The sequence below is a fragment of the Mobula hypostoma genome, chromosome 17 (genome assembly GCF_963921235.1).
Source record: "Mobula hypostoma chromosome 17, sMobHyp1.1, whole genome shotgun sequence".
Taxonomy (NCBI): Eukaryota; Metazoa; Chordata; class Chondrichthyes; order Myliobatiformes; family Myliobatidae; genus Mobula; species Mobula hypostoma.
In genome coordinates, this window is record NC_086113.1 from 1,696,547 (window position 1) to 1,717,488 (window position 20,942).

Here is a 20,942-nt window from a genome sequence, read left to right on the forward strand (position 1 = left end):
CGCGTCACTCTCTTTTACAATTTAAAGTGGTTCATAGCTCCTATATGACTAAAGATAAGCTCTCTCGTTTTTACTCAGATTTTTCTCCTTACTGTAATATGTACAATGTCGAAGAGGCCTCACTAATTCATATTTGTGGTCCTGCCCGCAGCTTGATAAATTTTGGAAGAAGTATTTCAAACTTTCTTGGAGCTTTTTAAAGTAAACTTTAAACCCAACCCTCTGACTGCCTTGTTTGGCATTGTTGGAGGAAATAATTTTACTCCTAAGCCGAATGATTTGCATATTTTGGCTTTTATTGCTCTTTCAGCCAGAAGAGTTTTGTTGCTTAAATGGAAAGAGGCTGCTCCACCTACTCATGCCCATTGGTTGATTGATGTTATGTCATGTTTAAATCTAGAGAAGATAAGGTGTTCTGTTTCTATACCTAAACAAGATATTTTCACATTATGGGGATCTTTTTGGAACTGCTTTCTCAATTTTCGATTTGGTCAGCAATGATGATGACTATTATATGTTTAAATTTACGACTATAGGTCAGATTTTTTTTTCTTTTAATCAAACAGCTTTTTTCCCCTGTTTTTTCTCTTTTGTTTCTACTTGTTATGGGGTTTTGATTTTGCTTTAGATTAGAATAAAATATACCTTTTCAATATTATGGTTGCATTTCTAAATGACAACAGAAGAGGACTGAGTGTTCTCATAATCTAATTTACAATACATAGTTATGGGGAAATTCAATCTTGTTTCTGTTTCCATAATACCATAATATATTTTGTGTTCATCTATGCAAGTAATTAATAAAAATATTGAAAAAAGAAGTTAGGGTGCTGCTATTTCTCATTAACCCCCCCCCCACCTTGGGGGACATAACTGTCTTTCTTGGGAATCACTCTTGACTATATATCTAGACTCGTGCACTCCCTGCCATCACCCAGGCCTCTTCATGTATAAAAAAACACAGTTGTGTTTTGTGTACATTACTGGTGCTTCATACATGATGAGACCTGGGTAACCTGGGTTGTAAATGCACCTTATTTGTTAGTTTATGTGTGGTAATCTTACTTTCTGTGTTGTGTGTAAGCTGTATGTACTTTGTTGTGCACCTTGTTCCAGAGGAATGTTGTTTCCTTTGGCAGTATGCATGTATACAGTTGATGACGATGAACTTGAACTTGTTTATCACTGTATAGCATATAGGGACTTATTAATTTTAACAGTTGAGTTAGCATGGCCTCCTCAAGTCTGCAAGATGGCGCCAGCGACCAATGGCGACGTTGCAGACAGCTCACAAAGCTCCTAGGTACGCATCTTCTGAACTTTATCCTGTTGTGCTGAAGTTTTAAACTCGGCAAAGACTAACATCAGTTCCATATTTGCAATTTCATCTACAACTGAGAAGTGGATAGGCAAAGGACCAAAGAGACCCTATTAAGATACAGAATCCCTTTGATCACAGTAATTAGAGTGATACTCTGCTGTCTGTCGCATGGAAAGCCATCAGTGTTTCCACCCAGTGGCTGAAGAGCTGCTCCCTGAATTTACTGAATGCACAATGGACATGATCTTCATTGTTTGAGCAGTGCTAAGAGATGTGCATGGAGGAGTACAACCACTATTTGTGGCCCTTTTAAACCTTGCCAGGATGATTGGCCACCAGTTGGATGGGACTGATTCTTGGTGCAGACCCCCGCAGGCAAGGCCGGAACATTTCTTTCATACCCTGATGATCAAGAATCCATCAGCTTCTGCTTTAAATACATCCAATGACCTGGCCTCCCCAGCCGCATGTAGCAACTAATTCCATAAATTCTCTGCCTAAAGAAATTTCTCCTCATTTCTATTCTAAATGGTCATTCCTTTACTCTGATGCTGTGTCCTCTGGTTCTAGACTCTCTCTCTCTCTGTCCCCCCCTCCCCCCCCGTAGGAGACATCCTCTCCACATACGCACTATCTAGGTCTTTGAACATCTTTCAACATCTGATAGGTTTCAGTGAGATTCTCTCCCCCCCCCCCCATTCTTCTAAATTCCAACAAGAACAGTCCCAGAGCCATAAAACACTTCTCGTATATTAACCTTTTCGTTTCCGGAATCATTTTCGTGGACCTCCCCTGAACCCTCTCCGATGTCAGCATATCCTTTCTTAGATAAGGGGCCCAAAACTGCTCACAAATACTCCAAGAGAGGCCTCGCCAGTGCTTTATAAAGTCTCAGCATTACATCTTTGCTTTTGTATTCAAGTCCTCTTGAAACGAATGGCGTTTATTACAGGTTCTCTGGTGCAGAGCAGCATACATCAGACCCTCCTGGGAGGCAACAAACACAGGAGGTGTATCCGTTTGGGTTACCCAGGGAAATTGGCAGCAGCAGAACATTGCAATAGATAGATAGATATACTTCATTGATCCCGAGGGAAATTGGGTTTCGTTACAGCAGCACCAACCAAGAATGGAGCATAAATATAGCAATACAAAAACCACACACAATCAAACAACAAAATGCAAACTATGCCAGATGGAAATAAGTCCAGGACCAGCCTATTGGCTCAGGGTATCCACGGGAGGAGCTGCAAAGTTCGATGGCCACAGGCAGGAACAACCTCCTGTGACGCCCAGTGTTGTATCTCAGTGGAATATGGCCGGAGTCCAACAGCAAGAAGTTCAATATCCGGTCTACAAACACGTTCCTCGATCGTAATATGACCCGGATTGCACCATCCGTTGTTAACCAGATGGCCATAGGATTAACTTTGATGGCACAAAACTACTGTGCTGCGCCAATGAATTTTGGGACCACCAGGTGAAGGAAACCATTGATATAAAACTAGAGAAAAGAATTTTAACAAAGATGGAGATCTCGCTCTAAGTAAGAACTGAAATTCGATTATAAATAAGGTGGGACAGGAGAAACCTGATTGGATGAGGACTAACCAACCAGGAGGGGCAGATGATGGGGGTATAAATACCAATGGACTAGGCATGCCCAGGCATCATTCCTGATGAATAGGCAGAGTTTACCACCAAAACGTTAGTTAAAATCGATACCTGTACCCGACTGGAAGCCCAAGAAGAGTTTATTAGTCTATGCTTTTATTTCTTCTACTGAAGTGCATGGCCATACACTTCCTGACACTGTATTCCATCTGCCATTTTTTTCCCATTCTCCTAATCTGTCTTAAGTCCTTCTGCACCCTTTCTGCTTCCTCAACGCTACCTGCCCCTCCACCTATCTTCGTATCATCTGCAAACTTGGCCACAAAGCCATAATTCCATCATCCAAATCGTATATAACATTAAAAAAAAGCAGTCCCAACACTGACCCCTTCAAAACATCACTAAGGAGCCAACCAGAAAAGGCTGTCTTTATTCCCGCTCTCTGTGCCCTGTCAATCAGCTAATCCTCTCAATCAATGTTAGTATCTTTCCTGTAATACCATGGGCTCTTACCTTGTTAAGCAGCCTCATGTGCAGCACCTTGTCAAAGGTCTTCTGAAAATCCAAGTACACAACATCCACTGTTTTTCCTTTCTCTATCCTGCTTGTTATTTCCTCAAAGAATTCCACCAGATTTGTCAGGCATGACTTTCTCTTAAGGCCATGCTGATTTTGACCTATTTTATCATGTGTCTCCAAGTACCCTAAGAACTCATCTGAAAACTTCTCAGATTATCCTTGTCGAAGCTCTCCTTCTATATCAGATCATTAGATGGAAAGAAGGGAAAAATGCAGCATTCTCACCCAGTCTTGTGAATCCCTGGCCATGTTTGTTCAGTCAGAGGAGGAGCATTTGGAATGACACTGAGAAACTTAAGGCATATTTGAAGCGCACAGTGATTGTACATTGTGTACAATGATGACAGGAGACCTGTGCGGGGGAGTTTTTAAAAGTGGGAGTTTATTTAAACCATTGCTCTGGGTAATTTCCACTCTCTTGACCTCAGAAGTCCAGGTCCAGTTGCACGAACAAGCGTCACAAACGGGGGTCTTGGTTGCAGTGGATGACTATGACATCTTCTGTATCTTGTCATGCCCTTCGCTCTTCACAGGCATTGCAGTACCACCTTTCTGGCTGTTGGATCTCACTGTAGATCTCATCCACCTGGTCTGCTGCAGCTGACTTCACATGCTAGGACAGGCATATCCCTATCTCACTGGGGTATGAGGTCCAGCAGCTAACCTCACCTGGCTTAGCCTGCCTGTCAAAGTTGTGTACCAGGGTGCAGCCACTGGAGCGTGCAAACAACTACTTGGAATCCAGGTGAGAGCTGAGTGTCTGGTGGAGATCAAATGTGAGTGAACTGTTCCAGAATGGACACGACAAGCCCCCAGCAGAGGTGCTAGCCCAGGGTTAATTAGTGTTACAAAGTTGTGTAGCATGGAAACAGGCCCTGCAGCACAATTCCCTATACTGACCAGTCTTCCTGTATTTGCTCTATGTCCCTCTAAATCAGGGGTTCCCAACCTTTTTTATGCCATGGAGCCTTACTATTAACCAAGGGCTCTGTGAATCCCAGGTTGGGAACCCCTGCATCTTTCCTATCCATATACAAGTCCAAATTCTTTCATGCACTGTGATTGTACATGCCTATGCCACCCCTTCTGGGAGCTCATTTTACATGCCCACCACCCTGTGTGTAAAACATTTGTCTTGAGTCCCTTTTACATTTTTCCTCCTCCACTCAAATCTGTACCCTATTGTTTTTGACTCATTCCTGTAGCCTGGGAACAAAGAGTGACAAAGCATCTGAACTACACCCCTCCTGATTTCATAATGCTCTACACAGTCACCCCTCAGTGTATTTTGCCCCAGGGAAAGCCAGCCCAATCATGAATGAGAGGAGTATGGAACTCTATGGTCTGGGTGCAGGTAGCTAGAACTAGGCAGACTAGGTGAGCACAGACCAGGTGGGCCAAAGGGACTATTTCTGTGCTGTCGTACTCTGATTTTTTGACTATCTAGTGTCTCTATAACTCACCTCCAAAGGGACTATTTCTGTGCTGTCGTACTCTGATTTTTTGACTATCTAGTGTCTCTATAACTCACCTCCAATCCTGACAACATCCTTGTGAATCCATTCTGTATCCTCTTCAGCTTAAGCACATCCTTCCTAAAGTTTGGCAACCAGAGCTGTGTACACCACTCCAGATGCAGCCTCAGTAAAGTCTTGTACAGGTGGGGTTGGAGGGCATCTTCATCTAAACTATCCATCTGTCTGTCAAATAACTCCTTCCCCATTACTTTAGTCAGCAGGTCTCAAAATGCCTCATCATTTAACTCAGACCATAGGATTGGAGTGGAATAAATCATCAATCCCGAGAGATGGATGGAGAAGTAAGAATGCTGATGAAGCAAATTGTTTAGCAATTTTGTTAGGCAGGCCATGTAGAGCTGTTTCACCACCTCCATTTTTCCATTTGTAATAACGGTAGTGGGAGAGAGATGCCAGGTAAAGAGGGAAAAAGAGGGAGGAGTGTGGGAGCAAAAATACCGACCAACTCAATTCTCTTGTTCTTTTGCTGTTTAAATGGAATAATGCGTAATGGCTGTTGTTGTTGTACCACTTTAATTAGCATATTAAAAAAATGAAATGCAAGTCATTTCAGTAATTGTGTCTGTGATAGTGTGTGGATCAGCACTATGTATGGTATGATGTGTTCTTAAGAATTTGTATGAATTGCTTTATAATGTTTATTTTTAGAATCTTTACAAGTAGAATTGCTTATTAAAAATGACATTCTGCCTCAGAAATAATAGAACTGTCTCCATTCTTGTATTTTAAACTGGTCAATGTAATGGAAGCTATGTGCTGGACACATAAAATATATGCCTGCATGCTGTGTTTCTGGTGCTCTCTCTAACATTACATTCACCTGAACATGTGAACTGTAAATGTGGTTTAGTGACGCATCAGAAAGTCGCCACTTGCAACAATATAGCAGTATTCAAGCCTGAATCCAGGGAGAACTGAGAGACTTGGAGCAGTGGTAATTTTCATAGCTATTAATTAAATTGGATATTAACAGGTGGTGCCAAAGTAGAACAAAACCTTTTGTACTATATTTTGCTTTAATTAAGAGTTATAGAGCACTACAGCACCGAAATTAGCTCTTTGGTCCATCCGTCTATGCTGAACTATTCTGCGTTGTCCCATCGGTACATTGAAGTCCCAATGAGAGGGTGCAATACCTATTAAGGAATGAGACAGGGCAAATGCCAGAAGTTTGTGTCGGGGAGCATTTTGTATCTCGTGATCTAGTTTCAGAGTAAATATGGAAAAAGGTAGGTCTGGTCTGCAGGTTGAGATTCTATATTGGAGGACGGCCAATTATAAAGGATCTGGCAGCTATGGGTTGGGATGGGCTGTTTTCTGGCAAGGGTGTACTTGGTAATAGAGAGGCCTGGGTGATGGGGGTCCTTAATAACGGATGTTATCTTTCTGAGGCACCGCTCCTTAAAGATGTCTTGGATACTACGGAGGCTAGTACCCAAAATGGAGCTGACTAATTTTACAACTTTCTGTAGCTGCTTTCAGTCCTGTACAGAACCCTCCCCACTCCCATACCAGGCAGTGGTACAGTCTGTCAGAATGCTCTCCACAGTACATCTATAGAAGTTTGAGTGTTTTAGGTGACAAACCAAATTTCTTCAAACTCCCAATGAAATATAGCTGCTATTTTGCCTTCTTTATAGCTGCGTTGTTATTTTGGGACCAGGTCAGATCCTCAGAGATCTTGACACCCAAGAGCTTGTAATTGCTCACTCCACTTCTGATCCCTCTGAGGATTGGCTTGTGTTCCCTCGACTTACCCTTCCTGAAGTCCACAATCATCTCTTTGGTCTTGCTGATGTTGAAAGCAAGGTTGTTGCTGCGACACCACTCAAGTAGTTGGTGTATCTCACTCCTGAACACCCTCTTATCTCCATCTGAGATTCTGCCAACAATGGGTATATCATCAGTAAACTTATAAATGGCATTTGAGTGATACCTAGCCACAGTTATGGGTATAAAAAGAGTAGAGCAGTGGGCTAAGCACACACCCCAGGGGTGTGCCAGTGTTGACTGTCAGTGAGGATGAGATGTTATCACCAATCTGCAGAGTTTGTGGTCTTCCGGTTAGGAAGACAAGAATCCAATTGCAGAGAGCGGTACAGAGGCCTAGGTTCTGTAACTTATTGATCAGGACTGTGGGAATGGTGGTGTTAAATGCTGAGCTAAAGTCAACTAACAGCATTCTGACATAGATGTTTGTATTGTCCAGGTGACCTAAGGCTGTGTGAAGAGCCAATGCGATTGTACCTGCCATAGACCTATTGTGGCGATAGGCAAATTGCAGTCGGTCCAGGCACTTACGGAGTCAGGAGGACATTCTAGCCATGACCAACCTCTCAAAGCATTTCATCACCGTAGATATGAGTGCTACTGGGCGATAGTCATTAAGGCAGCTCACATTACTCTTAAACAACAGGAATTCTGCAGATGCTGGAAATTCAAGCAACACACATCAAAGTTGCTGGTGAACGCAGCAGGCCAGGCAGCATCTATAGGAAGAAGCGCAGTCGACGTTTCAGGCCGAGACCCTTCGTCAGGACTAACTGAAGGAAGAGTGAGTAAGGGATTTGAAAGCTGGAGGGGGAGGGGGAGATGCAAAATGATAGGAGAAGACAGGAGGGGGAGGGATGGAGCCGAGAGCTGGACAGGTGATAGGCAGAAGGGGATACGAGAGGATCATGGGACAGGAGGTCCGGGAAGAAAGATGGGGGGGGGTGACCCAGAGGATGGGCAAGAGGTATATTCAGAGGGACAGAGGGAGAAAAAGGAGAGTGAGAGAAATGCATTAAAAAGAGTAACAGATGGGGTACGAGGGGGAGGTGGGGCCTAGCGGAAGTTAGAGAAGTCAATGTTCATGCCATCAGGTTGGAGGCTACCCATACGGAATATAAGGTGTTGTTCCTCCAACCTGAGTGTGGCTTCATCTTTACAGTAGAGGAGGCCGTGGATAGACATGTCAGAATGGGAATGGGATGTGGAATTAAAATGTGTGGCCACTGGGAGATCCTGCTTTCTCTGGCGGACAGAGCGTAGATGTTCAGCAAAGCGGTCTCCCAGTCTGCGTCGGGTCTCACCAATATATAAAAGGCCACATCGGGAGCACCGGACACAGTATATCACCCCAGTCGACTCACAGGTGAAGTGATGCCTCACCTGGAAGGACTGTTTGGGGCCCTGAATGGTGGTAAGGGAGGAAGTGTAAGGGCATGTGTAGCACTTGTTCTGCTTACACGGATAAGTGCCAGGAGGGAGATCAGTGGGGAGGGATGGGGGGGACGAATGGACAAGGGAGTTGTGTAGGGAGCGATCCCTGCGGAATGCAGAGAGAGGGGGGGAGGGAAAGATATGTTTAGTGGTGGGATCCCGTTGGAGGTGGCGGAAGTTACGGAGAATAATATGTTGGACCCGGAGGCTGGTGGGGTGGTAGGTGAGGACCAGGGGAACCCTATTCCTAGTGGGGTGGTGGGAGGATGGAGTGAGAGCAGATGTACGTGAAATGGGGGAGATGCGTTTAAGAGCAGAGTTGATAGTGGAGGAAGGGAAGCCCCTTTCTTTAAAAAATGAAGACATCTCCCTCGTCCTAGAATGAAAAGCCTCATCCTGAGAGCAGATGCGGTGGAGACGGAGGAATTGCGAGAAGGGGATGGCGTTTTTGCAAGAGACAGGGTGAGAAGAGGAATAGTCCAGATAGTTGTGAGAGTCAGTAGGCTTATAGTAGACATCAGTGGATAAGCTGTCTCCAGAGACAGAGACAGAAAGATCTAGAAAGGGGAGGGAGGTGTCAGAAATGGACCAGGTAAACTTGAGGGCAGGGTGAAAGTTGGAGGCAAAGTTAATAAAGTCAACGAGTTCTGCATGCGTGCAGGAAGCAGCGCCAATGCAGTCGTCGATGTAGCGAAGGAAAAGTGGGGGACAGATACCAGAATAGGCACGGAACATAGATTGTTCCACAAACCCAACAAAAAGGCAGGCATAGCTAGGACCCATACGGGTGCCCATAGCTACACCTTTAGTTTGGAGGAAATGGGAGGAGCAAAAGGAGAAATTATTAAGAGTAAGGACTAATTCTGCTAGACGGAGCAGAGTGGTGGTAGAGGGGAACTGATTAGGTCTGGAATCCAAAAAGAAGCGTAGAGCTTTGAGACCTTCCTGATGGGGGATGGAAGTATATAGGGACTGGACATCCAAGGTGAAAATAAAGCGGTGGGGGCCAGGGAACTTAAAATCATCGAAAAGTTTAAGAGCGTGAGAAGTGTCACGAACATAGGTAGGAAGGGATTGAACAAGAGGTGATAAAACAGTGTCGAGGTATGCAGAAACGAGTTCGGTGGGGCAGGAGCAAGCTGAGACAATAGGTCGGCCAGGACAGGCAGGTTTGTGGATCTTGGGTAGGAGGTAGAAACGGGAAGTGCGGGGTGTGGGAACTATAAGGTTGGTAGCAGTGGATGGAAGATCCCCTGAGCGGATAAAGTCGTTGATAGTGTGGGAGACAATGGCCTGGTGCTCCTTAGTGGGGTCACGATCGAGGGGTAAATAAGAGGAGGTATCCGCGAGTTGTCGCTGTGCCTCGGCAAGGTAGAGGTCAGTACGCCAGACTACAACAGCACCCCCTTTATCAGCGGGTTTAATAATAATGTTAGGATTAGTGCGGAGGGAGTGGAGAGCAGAGCGTTCCGAAGGAGTGAGGTTGGAATGGGGACAAGGTGCGGTGAAGTCGAGACGGTTGATGTCCCGTCGGCAGTTGGCAATAAAGAGATCCAGAGCAGGCAGAAGACCAGAGCGGGGTGTCCATGAAGAAGAGGAGGGATGAAGACGGGAGAAGGGGTCATCGGTGGGGGTGGAAGAGTCCTTGCCGAAGAAGTAGGCTCGGAGACGGAGACGGCGGAAGAAAAGTTCCGCATCATGGCGAACACGGAACTCGCTGAGGTGTGGGCGAAGGGGGACAAACGTGAGGCCCTTACTGAGAACAGAGCGTTCTGCCTCCGACAGTTGAAGGTCGGAGGGGATGGTAAAGACCCGGCACGGATGAGAGCTGGGATCAGAGGGGGGAGGGGGGAGGCTGGGGGTGTCAATGGAGAGGGGAGGGTTGGGGTGAGAGGAAGATGGAGCCTCTGAGGGCCCAGGAGTTGACGGTGGGATCTGAGGAAGACGGGGCTGCGGAGTGGTGGTGGGGGAAGGGGAGACGGGAGTCACAACAGCAGCACATAAAGACCCGGCCTGGAGTTCAAGGCTGGAGTCGCAGTTGGTGGTTGCGCGATCGCTTTGAATGTCTCCATGGTCGTTGCTGGAGTCCGGGTTTTGAATATGTCCTGAGGTGTTGGAGCCGCCGAGACCAACGGCAGGAGCCGCAACCGAAAGTTCATGCCTGCTAGCGTCGGGGCCGGCAGGCTCTGGAGTCCGTAGATGTAAGATCTTGCGATCTTTGCCTAACATGACAAAGTCAAAGAAACGGCGATTGCAGGCGTGGATCCGACGGAGGATGAAATAGCGGGTAGGACCATTACAGACGGCGAAGAAAGTGTCCCGAAGGTGTGGAAGGGTCTGGGATAGGGACACCAAGTACCTCCTCATGGCGGAGAGCGTCGCCTTCAGAGCTTGATGGGAGAAGCGGCGAGAGGCAGAGTCAATCAAATGTGAGTACCTGGGATCCTCAGAAGGTCCAAATTGAGAGGCTTGGAAACGAATCCTAAAGCCAACTGGAGTAAGTTGGCGACGGAGGCACGTTCCAAGAAAGGATACATGGCAGTGCTCACATTACTCTTCTTAGGCACTGGTATAATTGTTGCCTTTTTGAAGCAAGTTACCAGGAAAGTTGATGAAGGCAAAGCTGTGGATATTGTTTTGAGCTGAAACATAGACTGTACAGATGTTGCCTGGCCTGCTGCATTCCTCCAGCATTTTGTGAGTGTTACTTGTATTTCCAGCATCTGCAGATTTTCTCTTGTTTGTGAGAAGGTGCAGAAGCTTGGCATTCAAGATGAGGTAGTAAATTGGATTAGACATCACCTCTGTGGGAGAAGCCAGAGAGTGGTAGTAGATGGTTGCTTCGCTAACTGGAGACCTGTGATTAGTGGAGTGCCACAGGGATTGGTGCTGGGTCCATTGTTGTTTGTCATCTATATCAATGATCAGGATAATAATGTGGTTAACTGGATCTTCAAATTTGTGGATGACACCACGATTGAGCGTGTAGCAAACTTCAAGAAAGATTATCAGAGCTTGCAGAGCGATCGAGCAACTGGAAATATAGCAGATGGAATTTAATGCAGACAAATATGAGGAGGTATTGCACTTTGGTGGGACCACCCAGGGTAGGTCTTACACAGTGAATGGTAAGGCACTGAGGAGTGTAGTGGAACAAAGGGATCTGGGAATACAGGCCTAGAATTCATTGAAAGCATAGAGTTATAATGAAAGCTTTTGGCACATTGGCCTTCTAAATCAAAATACTGAGTACAGGGGTTGGGATGTTATTTTGAAGTTCTATAAGATATTGGCGGGGCCTAATTTGGAGTAGAGTGTGCAGTTTTGGTCAACTGGAGACCAACATAAATAATGTTGAAAGAGTGCAGAGAAAAATTAAAAGGAAGTTGTCGGGACTTTAGGACATAAGTTATAAGGAAAGATTGAATAAGTTTGGACTTTATTCCTTGGAACATAGAAGGTTGAGAGGAGATTTGTTAGAGGTATACAAAATTATGAGGGGTGTAGATGGGATAAAAGCAGGCTTTTTCAACTGAGGTTAGGTGGAACTAGAACTAGTGATCATGGGTAAAAGGTGAAATGTTTCCTTTCAATATTTTTATTAATATTAAATAAATTGCATGAATACAAATACAAAATTCATAAGGATACAAGTAAGTAATAGGAATTACATTTAAATCACAGTAATATCACAGTATCCCATATTCCAAATCAATCATGTAGAAAAAAAGATTGAATTATGAAATGAAATAAAATGAAATGATTTTATTTTATTAAAAAAAAATCTACCCCCACTACCAAAATGAGCTGGTTGGTAAAAAAAAAAGAGAAGAAAAAGAAACCTTACCATATAATAATGGTTCAGGTCCATACTTTAACAGTTCAAAGATTATGAAAGTAACTCAGAAAAGGTCCCCATAGTATTAGAAAATCATGTTTAGAATCAGAAATTGAACAACGAATCTTCTCTAGATCAAGGCATAACATAACATCAGATAGCCATTGAACATGGGTGGGCGGGGTGGCCTCCTTCCACTTGAGCAAGATCACCCTCCTGGCTGTAAGAGACATAAAGGCCAATACCTGCAAATTAGATGGCTTCAACTTTGTAGCACTATCCTCAACAATACCAAACATGGCAGTCAAGGGATTGGGCTTAAAACTAATATAGAAAAGTACAGAAAAAGTTTGGAATACATCTTTCCAAAATTTTTCAAGGCTCGGACATGTCCAAAACATATGAGTTAGTGTGGCCAGTCCATTAGTGCATCTATCACAGTCGGGGAAATATCTGCATAGAAATGAAAGAGCTTGTCTTTAGACATATGAACTCTATGTACCACTTTGAATTGTAATAAAGAACGATGAGCACATAGTGATGAAGAATTAATCAATTTTAAAATAGTGTTCCAGCTCTGTTCTGAAATGAAAATCTGTAAATCCTTTTCCCAGTCTCCTTTAATTTTATCTGAAGTGGCCTTTTTCAGTCCCAACAGCAGACCGTAAATGTAAGATATTGAACCGTTGTCAAAGAGTTTCAGATTAAAAATTGTATCTATTCTTATCTGAACTTGTCGGAAATGTATTTAGTTGAGATCTTAAAAAAAAAATCTCTAATCTGTAAGTCTCGAAAAAAATGGGTATTGGAAAGGTTAAATTTTGTTGAAAGTTGCACAAAAGAAGAGAGATTCCCTCCATCAAACAAGTCCTGAAATCACTTTACACTCAATCTATCCCATTCTTTAAAAGATAAGTCAATTATAGATGGTTTGAAAGAACAATTAGAAAAGATGGGACTCCAGAGGGAGAATCTCAATAAACCAAAATGTTTTCTAAACTGTAACCAGATCTTCAAAGTATGTTTGACCACCACATTGTCAGATAGTTTATTTAAAGATAAAGGAAGTGAGGATCCAAGTAAAGAAATAATGGAAAATTTCATAACAGACTTCCAAAGAGACCCATATAAGACAATTCTCATGGTTAATGTAATATATCCAGAATGTAATATTTCATATATCAACTGCCCAATAATATAACCTAAAATTGGGTAAGGCAAAGCCTCCATTTTATTTGGATTTTTGAAGGTGAGCTTTATTTATTTGAGGTTTTTTATTCTTCCATACATAGGAAGAAAGAATTGAATGCAAAGAGTCAAAAAAAATTTAGGATGAAAAACCGGCACAGCTTGAAAAAGGTATATAAATTTAGGTAAGATATTCATTTTAATAGAATTAATTCGGCCAATCTATGATGAAGAGAGAGGCGACCAATTAGAAAGTGTTTTTTTTTAACATAATCCATTAAAGTTAAAAAATTTTCCTTACATAAATCTTTATAATTCTTAGTAATTGTTAATCCTAAGTACGTAAATTGTTTTTTTTTAATTTTAAAAGGAAGGTTAATATCAGTTGGTATTAAATTGTTTAAAGGAAACACTTCACTCTTATGTAAATTTAATTTATATCCTGAGAACTGATTAAAATTAGTCAATAAACGGAACACAAATGGTAAAGAGGTTGTAACGTTAGATATAAAAAACAATAAATCATCAGCATAGAGTGACACTTTATGAATAGTACCTCTCCTTAAAATACCAGTAATCTCTTTAGACTCTCGAAAAGCAAATCCCAAGGGTTCTAACACCAAATCAAAAAGCAGAGGGCTCAGAGGATAACGTTGTCTAGTCCCACATTGAAGTTTAAAGGGTTTAGAATTCTGAAGATTAGTAAGAATCCGAGCGGAGGGAAATAAATAAAGTAGCTTAATCCAATGAATAAAATTAGGTCCAAAATTAAATTTTTCTAAGGATGTAAAAAGATAATTCCATTCAACTCTGTCAAAGGCCTTCTCCACATTCCAAAGATATCATACATTCCGATATTTCCTTAGATGAAGAATGCATAACATTTAACATATGCCGTATATTAAAATGGGAATATCGATTTTTGATAAATCCTGTCTGATCATCCAAAACTATAGAAGAAATAATATTTTCAAGTTTGCGAGCCAACACTTTAGATAAAATTTTAGTATCAAAATTGAGTAAAGAGATAGGTCTATACGAAGAACATTCAGTAGGATTCTCATTCTTTTTTAGAATAAGCGAGACTGCGCTTATAAAAAGACTGCGGTAACCTTCCTACCTTAAAGGAATCTGTATGGGTAGAACATAAATATGGTATAAGCAAGGAGGAAAAAAGCCTTATAAAATTCTCCAGAGAATCCATCGGGTCCTGGGGATTTCCCAGAGTGCAATTCTTGAATAGCCTGAGCAATTTCCTCCTGGGAAATAGGTTGATCCAATTGCCTACGATCATCTATCAAAAGATTAGGAGTATTTAATTGATATAAAAAATTATTCATTGCAATATTATCATTAACAGAGTCAGAACTATACAATTTTGAATAGAATTCCCTAAAAGTGTCATTAATTTCAAAGTGATCAGTTGTCATGTCCCCATTAATTTTACATATTTCTTTAATTTGCCACTTGGCTATAAATGGCTTCAATTGATTAGCCAATAGCTTATCGGTTTTATCTCCTTGAATATAAAATTGACTTCTATCTTTTAAAAGCTGGCTTTCAATTGGACACGTTGAAAGAAGATCATATTTAGTTTTGGTTTCAATACGTCTCTTATATGTTTCAGGATCGGATACGGAAGTATATTTATGGTCCAGTTGTTTTAACTGATTAGTTAGTTCGTTTCTCTCTTTGTTAACTTTTTTAATGACGTTTGCAGTATAAGAAATAATTTGACTCTGGGTACATGCTTTAAAAGTATCCCATATAATAAGACTAGACGTCTCTTCCAATGTATTTTCTTCAAAAAAAAGAGTAATTTGATTCTCCATAAATTTTAAAAAGTCCTCATTGGATAACAGAGTTAAATTAAATCGCCAAAATCTACTCATAGGGATAGGACCAGGAAGATTTAAAGATAGAAGTACAGGAGAGTGGTCAGAAATAGCAATCTCTTTATATTCGATCGATCGAACCAATGGAATCAATTGACTGTCAATAAAAAAAATAATCAATCCTGGTATAAGAATGATGGACATGAGAGAGAAAAAAATCCTCCCTGTCTGTTGGATGAAGAAAACGCCAAGCATCAACTATGCCACATTTAGTTAGAAAGGAATGGATAAACAAAGCTGATTTATTAAGTGTGGTTGGTTTGATGGACGAGTGATCTAATACTGGATCTAACCAGCAGTTAAAATCTCTCCCATCACAAGAGAGTAAGTACACAAATCTGGCAAAAACGAAAATAGACGTTCAAAAAATCCTGGATCGTCTACGTTAGGGGCATGTACATTGGCAAAAACAATAAATTTACTGTCTAAACTCCCTGATACAATAACAAATCAACCATTAGGATCCGAAACAACTTTATGCTGAACAAAGGAAAGTGTATTATCTACTGAAATTGAAACCCCACGTGATTTCGCAATAAGCGAAGAATGGAATTGCATGCCCTTCCACTGAGTAAAAAAATGTAAGCTATCACAGCTGCGTATATGCGTTTCTTGTAAGAAAATAATGGGTGCTTTTAATTTTTTAATATAAGCAAGCACTTTGTTCTGTTTAATGGGGTGATTCAGCCCTTTCACATTCAAACTAAATAAGTTAATATTTCGCAAATAGTCCTGGCGAAGGGTCTCGGCCTGAAATGTCGACTGCACCTCTTCCTAGAGATGCTGCCTGGCCTGCTGCGTTCACCAGCAACTTTTATGTGTGTTGCTTAAGTTAATATTTCGAACCATTTTAAATAAAGATATGGCCATAAGTTATTAAAACTAGAAAGCAAACCGTAAGGTAAGGTAGTCAAACAGACAATCATATAATAAACCCAACACAGCTCCTAGAGAGAAATAGGCCCAAATTCCTCCCCCACCCAAAGCCAGAAGTCTGACCAATAGACAGTCAACGAGCTAACAATTAAAAAGTTCCTTCCTCAAAAAATCCTGTTGACAGAAACTCCGGTCCTTCAAGGTCAATTATGTCCCTACCAAGACACAACATAAAAAGAAAAATAACTCAGTATTCGAAAATATAAAAGGATCAATTTAAACAAATTCAAAGAAAGATATATTAAAATAAAGCCTCAAAAAGGGATATAATAAAAAAAATCCAAAAAAATGTAACAAAAAACAATATATGAACAGCCAAAACGTAAGCTTACTGAAACCTTATTTCAAATTCATATTAACAGAAGAAAAAATTGGTCAAATAATAAGAAATATAACAGTTTTAGACTTGGACTTCAGCCTTCAGAAATTCTTTTGTGTCTTCAACTGACTTTATTCTTTTTTGCAATCCATTCTTCAAAATGATACTCAGACGGGCGGGAAACCAAAGAGATGGTTTAAATTCTTTATTGTAAAGTTCTGATATAACTTCTTTATATTTCATATGATCAGCCATAACTTCAGGCGAATAGTCTTTCACAAATCTGATCTTGTAACCATGGAAATCGATCATTCCTTGTCGACGGGTATGGTGAATTAAAAGGTCCTTAATATGAAATTCATGAAAACTTAGAATGACCGATCTAGGTCTCGCTGCAGACGACAAGGTGAAATGTTTAAGGGGAACATGAGGGGAAATGTCTTCACTCAAGGTTGTGGGAGTGTGAAACGAGCTGTCCGCACAAGTGATGTGTGCAACCTCGATTTCAACTTTTAAGTTTGGATAGGTATGTGGATTGTATTGCCTGATGGGCTAAAGTCTGGGTGCAGATTGATGGGAGAACTGGTTTAAATGGTTTGGCTTGGACTAGATATGCTGAAAGACCTGTTTCTGTGTTGTACTTTTCTATGACTCTAAAAAGGTGAGGAAAGTATATGAGATGCCAGGAGAGACTAAATGATGCAAATGGCGCTGGTGTTGGTTGAGGGAGAGTAGTGAAAATTAGTTAATCCAACTGATTTTAGAGAATTCAAGTAGAATGTGGATGGGTTAGGGGGATGTGGATGGTGATACAAGCTACTGCAGGTGTTGGAAATCTGTGCAAGTACATTATGTACATTTACATCTGTGAAGAGGGAGGAAATAAAAGTTAGTACAGGTTGAGTACCCCTTATTCAAAATTCCAAAATCTGTAAACCTCTGAAATCTAAATTTTTTTGGGGACTGACATGATGTCACAAATAGAACTAGAAGTGAACGGCAGAGAAATCAGAGTAGGATGGAGAACTAGAGTGACTAGAAGCTTGTGCTCATTCTTGAAGATGGAAGACAAATGTTTTGCAGTCACCCAAGCTGTTTTCTGTTTTCTCCAGGGTGGAGGAGACTATTTAACACCCTTTACAGTAAGAAGTTTTAATAATTCACTAGTTCAACTGAATAGATTGTTTGGGTTCCTGGAGAGTGAAAAAAGGAAAGGTAAAAGGGCAGATGTTGCATCTGTTTGAAGGTGCATTGTGTGCCAGAATCAGGTTTAATATCACTGGCATATGTTGTGAAATTTGTCACCTTTGTGGCAACAGCAAAATACAATACATAATAATAGAAAAATGACTGTGAATTGCAGTAAGTAAGTGTGTGTGTGTGTGTGTGTGTATGTGTGTATATATATATTTTTTTAATTTATTTACCTCAATTCAGTTTTTGATATATTATATATTGTAGGTTAAATAAGCAAAATAGTGAGGTAGTGTTCATGGATTCAATGTCCATTCAGAAGTTGGATGGCAGACGGGAGAAGCTGTTCCTGAATCACTGAGTATGTGCCTTCAGGCTGCTATACCTCCTTCCTGATGGTAGCAATGTGAAGGAAGCATGTACTGAGTGGTGGGGGTTTTTAATAATATATATAGGCATCCGTTAGCCTCATGAGACCGTGGATTTGAGCCTTGGAAGGTTTCCAGAGTGCAGGCCTGGTCAAGGTTGTATGGAAGACCAGCGGTTGCCCATGCTGCAAGTCTCCCCTCTCCATGCCACCGATGTTGTCCAAGGGAAGGGCATTAGGACCCATACAGCTTGGCACTGGTGTCGTCGCAGAGCAATGTGTGGTTAAGTGCCTTGCTCAAGGACACACACGCTGCCTCAGCCAAGGCTCGAACTAGCGACCTTCAAATCACTAGACGAATGCCTTAACCAGTTAGAATGCTCTCCATGGTACATCTGTAGAAATTTGAGTGTGTCTTTGCTGACATACCAAATCTCCTCAAACTCCTAATGAAATGTAGCCGCTGTTATGCCTTCTTTGAAACTGCATCAATATGTTGGTCTCAGTTTAGATTCTCAGATATTCACACCCAGAAATTTGAAATTGCTCACATTTTCCAATTCTGAACCCCCTGAGGACTGGTGTGTGTTCCCTTGTCTTACCCTTTCTGAATGAAGTCCACTGTCAGTTCTTTGGTCTTTGAGTGCAAGGTTCTTGTTGCAACACTACTTTATTAGTTGATATATCTCACTCCTGTATGCCCTGTCATCATCTGAAATTCTGCCAACAGTTGTATCATCATTAAATTTATAGATGGCATTTGAGTTGTGCTTAGCTATGTAGTCGTGGGTGTAGAGAGAGTAGAGCTGTGGGCTAACCACACATCCCTGAGGTGCACCATTTTTGATTGTCAGCGACCTGGACATAGTTCTACTTTGCACAGATTGTGGCTTTCTTTTGAAGAAGTTGAGGATCTAGTTGCAGTAGGAGGCACAGAGGCCCATCTTACTGTCATTGCACATTGTCTGCTGATCTGCACAGTATCTAATTAAGAATTGTATCCTTATGTTCTATAGCAATGGCAAAATGTATTTCTTAATCAATGTATTCTTTCATAAATGTAGAACTGGAGAAAATATTTTTAAAGAGTGACAGTGAGTCATTTTCTGAAATTTCCTTGTTCGCATTAGGTCTGTCTTGAAATCCAATAAATTGCTTATTTTAGTTTGTCTTCCCAAAAAAAGCTGAAAAACTGGATGTAAGGGGGCAAAAAATCACAATATGGATCCTTCCTATTTGAAATGGGAAATATGGTCGAGCTTTGCTATGTGGACAACCTCTTCCAAAACTAAATTCATTCCTGTAAGTGCTCTTTACAGCAAAAACTAAATTCACTGACTTACATAAATCATATTGAAAGCCAGGTCTCAGACAGCTGGATATTCTAGTTATAAACTGCCTCTAGATTTAAAAAAAAATTCACCAGGAAACAAAGATAAAACATCAAAACTCCTTTGATCCTTCTGTTAACAGATGAATGGATGATAGAGGGGAGGGTCAGGTTGATCATGGAGTAGGTTTATGTAGGTTGAAGGGCCTGTATTATGCTGTACTGTACAGTTCTACAAATTCTACAGAACAAAAATACTGTTGAAGACCTGAATCAGTTTTTATGGAGTGCAAGCATGCTAGGAAGCAAATTAGCACCATGATAACTAATAGTTGTAGAATACACCTTCTGGTGCTACTTGGACACGTCTTCAGTGATGAACCCGGGGTCATAGGGTGTTTCGGGTCTTTAATCATCAGACAACCTTGACGGGGTGACCCAACCGGGGGTGATCAGCCCCTGACTTGTGTCCAAGTGGCGCACTAATCTACGGATCCCCCCCTTCCGGATCCACGGCCACCGTGAAGCCTTTTCAGCAGCCTCCAGAATGTTCTTGGTGGCTCTTCTGCACTGCAGTCCTTTAACTCCAAGGAGTATTAGAGTCCGCTGTAATGAATGGCCAGCAAAGCCCTGGCATCCCAACTTCAACTGGTTCACAGCAAGCTCTCCAGCCATTGCTCCAGCATTCTGCAACAAGATCTGTCTGTCTAGCCCTCTTGCGCTCGTTGACCTCTTCAATCCGGTCTTCCCAGGGGACAGTAGGTTCCAGCAGGACCACTTGCTTTATAGTCTCCGATATTAACACCATGTCCGGGCAGACTTTATTACATGTTTGTCTTGCAACAGGAATTGGGAAATGAAGTTATTTTATCCATCTGTACTAATGATAGAAAATCCATCAAATAAAAGTGAATTAATTAAACATGAGATTCTGTTAATGTGAGAAATTTTGAGCAAATACACACAATGCTGGAGGAACTCAGCAAGCTAAACAGCATGTATGGAAGAGAATAAACAGTTGATGTTTCAGGACTGAAAGATCTCAACCCTAAGTGTCTATTTCTCTCCAAAGTAAATGAATTGGAGCCTGGATATTTTCTGCTATTGAGGTCATTCAGATTTCACTGAGTATTTCACAGCCAATAGAGTACACTTGAAAACCAACTATTTGTAGCCAAACACAAAGAATTTTGCTTAAAGGAATGATCATGCTTGGATGCTTTGTTAATGGGTAAAAGTTTGGTCAAGGTAGTAGACAGACTCCTCTTGAAATAACGGTATGGATTCTTTTGTATCCACCTGGAATAGGCAAGCTGTCAATCATCTAAATTGCAAGTTGACTTCTCTGACTGTTCGACACTCTCTTGGAGGTAGGTAATATATTCAAATTCCCTTGCCAACATTAGTAATTCCCTCCTGTCCCAATTAAGTGGCATAATGTCCCAAATTAACGTAGGGATTCCTGGTTATTTTCTCGATTAGTATTCTCTGAGTTGTGGTTGTCCTGATTAATCAATGGCCCAATTAAACAGAATCTACTGGTTGATGTGTATGGGTGTGTGTGTATATGTGTAGATAGATAAATGTATGTGTGTGTATACATAGCTTGTGAACAACAT

General features: G+C 41.5%; 1 protein-coding gene across 6 annotated transcripts in view; it reads left to right on the forward strand.

Moving 5' to 3' along the window:
• The window catches only part of LOC134357782 (protein PALS2-like), a 207,159-nt gene that overhangs the window by 19,282 nt on the left and 166,935 nt on the right, over window positions 1-20,942 (forward strand). Inside the window, exon 1 of one of the 6 annotated variants that reach the window (XM_063069427.1) lies at window positions 7,591-7,606. The exons of the other annotated variants lie outside the window; for them this stretch is intronic. The gene's annotated coding sequence lies outside the window, so the exon portion shown is untranslated. Of the gene's footprint in view, window positions 1-7,590; window positions 7,607-20,942 lie in introns of those variants that run through there. 6 annotated transcript variants of the gene reach the window in all.